Consider the following 2,670-nt stretch of genomic DNA (forward strand, 5'->3'; position numbering starts at 1 on the left):
CTCATTCCGGAACCACACCCGATTCACAGGCCAGGAGGTGGGAGTGGTGTTAACAGTGGGGCCAGTTTTCCAAGGCCTACCTTGGTCCGAGATGTCTGCATGGGAGGCCCCTCCATACCAAGGGGGAGCAGACCTCAGGACCCCAGATCGTTAAGGACAGGGTAGCATCCTTTAGGGCCCATTCAGCACTTTTCAAACTGCAGTCCAGGGAGACTAATTCTTAGAACTGTTCAAAGATGTTCCTTATTGATGAACAAACACTCTGGGAATCTCTGGCTTAAATAAAGCAAAACAGACTTCTTTACTACAGGACTTGTCTGAGGCTTTTACGCGCAACAAAATGCCTTGTGCATTTTGAGGGGCCTGAACATAGGCAGAGCTTCTCAAAAGAGTTCCACACGGACCCCATTTTCAAGGCAAACACATTAACTCCAGAAAGACACTGTTGTTGCGTGGAACGTGGTTCTAGAAGTAGGGCTCGCCACACTAACCTAGGCAGTCCACAAACAAACATCCCAGGGTGGCTGCAGCCTGTGAAGGGGGTGGAGAGGGGCATCGGAAAAGCTGAGCCCAGCAGGCAGCGGTCAGGAGTGTGGCTTTGTCCTCGGGACACGGAGCCACCAAGGGTAGTAGGCAGACAGGGATGTGGTTGATGGAGTGCTCCCGTCGTGTGCAGACCAGACTGAAGAAGGGAAACTAAGCCAGAGACAAGGAAGCTAGTGCAGAGGGGAAGGGTCCCAGGGACGTTTTGCAAGTGGAACAAATGGTCAGGACTAGGTGGCTGAACGGTGGAGAGTCCACCTGTCAATGCGGCAGATGCAAGAGACATCACTTCGATCCCTGGGTCGGGAAGAGCCCCTGGAGAAGGAAATGGCAACCTGTTCCAGTATTCTGGCCTGGAGAATCCCATGGACAGAGGAACCTAGTGGGCTACAGTCCATGGGGTCGCAAAGAGTTGGATACAACTGAGCGTGTGACACACACACGCAGGTGCCTGAAGGGCTGTGGGGAGTGCTGGGGAGGGAGGAGGTGAAGACAAGGCCAGGCGGCAGGCCGAAAAGGCAGAGCCCAGACAGAGGCTGTGAGCCAAAGGAAGCGTGAAGCTCAGCGCGCAGGCTGGGAATAGTTCCCCTTTGCCCTGCCTTGCCCATCTCTTCAGGAAGCCGGGTTCAGGTAAACCTCAGCCACCCAGGGTTCCCATGGCAACCTGGAGACAAAATCAGCTGAGCACCTGAGCAAGCAGAAGGTGGAGAAGGGGTGGGGAGGAGCTGCTGACCTGATCAGGGTACTGTGGGCTCCTGGGGTTCAGAACCTGCCACCTGTTCCCCCAGGCAGCTGGAAGTGGCCAAGGGGTGGCCAGGAAAGAAAGGCTCCTACCCGCCAAGGCTCCTGATCTGAGAGCCAAGTTAGGAGGGCGTGCGGTTTCTTGCTGCTGCAGTAAATCCAACCCCACTCTGGGTCCAGGCCTGTGTCCATCATCTTCCAGCTGCCCTGGGCACTGCCTCTGAGAGAGAAGGCAGGGCGACTCCCATGACTGTGTCTCCTGCCGCCCTCAGAGCCATAAGGCTAATTTTAGCCCTGACATCAGGCTGTAGCCAGGGTGTTGGGTGGAGAGGGCTGTGTGTCTGCCCAGTTCTAAATTCAGGCCCTGGGAACCCAGCAGGAGGGCCTGATGGCTGGCCATCCCTACCCCCAAACAAGCAAAGCAGCTCAGCCCAACAAGCCCTTCTAACACTCCCACCCCACCCCCATACCCCCCACCTCTTTCTCCACACCTGGGCCATGCCCTCAGCCCTCCAGGAGCTGACCTTGCCCACTTTGGGGTCAACTCCCAAAGTCTGGGCTCTCTCACCAACCAAGTCAGACTGGTTCACAGTCAGCTCCCCAGCCTCTGCTCCCCCATGCAGAGCAGACATGCTACACCATCTATGACAACAAAGATATGGTGCTTCCAGCAACCCCAGAACCATGTGCTAAAATCCCAGTTCGTGGCTCAGATCAGATATCACCCGCTCCATGAGGTAGACCCATGCCTCAGTCAAAGCTGAGTTCTCCCTCCTCATACACCCCAAGCTACTTGTGTTGCTTGGACAGACTGTCTCCCACACGAGGCTCTCAGCCCCTGAGAGCAGGGACTGAGTCTTGTTCCTCTCTGCCCCACCCCACCCCCGTAAGCCCAGCATGGTGCTTGGCACACAGTAGGCATTGCTGGGACCAGATCAAGGAGGCCGGGGTGGGGGCTGCGAGTGTGGCCTCTGAGCCAGAGGGGACACGGCCAAGCCCAGCTCAGACACTAGCTTGTCCTGTGGTCATGGTCCCCTGTCCCCACTCCCACCCTCTTCTAAGGAAGACAGCCCCACTCCCAGGTCCGTTCTGGGTCACCGTGGAGCGACCATGCCTATGAACATCGGACCTCCGAGGCCACACTGTGGGCTGACCATTGGCCTGGTGGGAAATGACTGGACCAGACTGTCCCCCTAAGTAACTTGACCTGGGAACTTCCTCGTGTCTTAGTCCATTCACAGCAGAGGCAGAAGCGAAGAGCATGTGTCTAGAGCAGCCGGGAGGTAGATCCAGAGCCTTGGTGGAGATGCAGGAGGTAAAGGTGAAGAGCGGGCAAGGAAGAGAAGGAACACTTCTGTCCCAGGCTCAGCCCAGCCCTCCCCCCGC

This window comes from Bison bison, unplaced genomic scaffold (assembly GCF_000754665.1).
Source record: "Bison bison bison isolate TAMUID 2011002044 unplaced genomic scaffold, Bison_UMD1.0 scf7180017864181, whole genome shotgun sequence".
NCBI classification, from domain to species: Eukaryota; Metazoa; Chordata; class Mammalia; order Artiodactyla; family Bovidae; genus Bison; species Bison bison.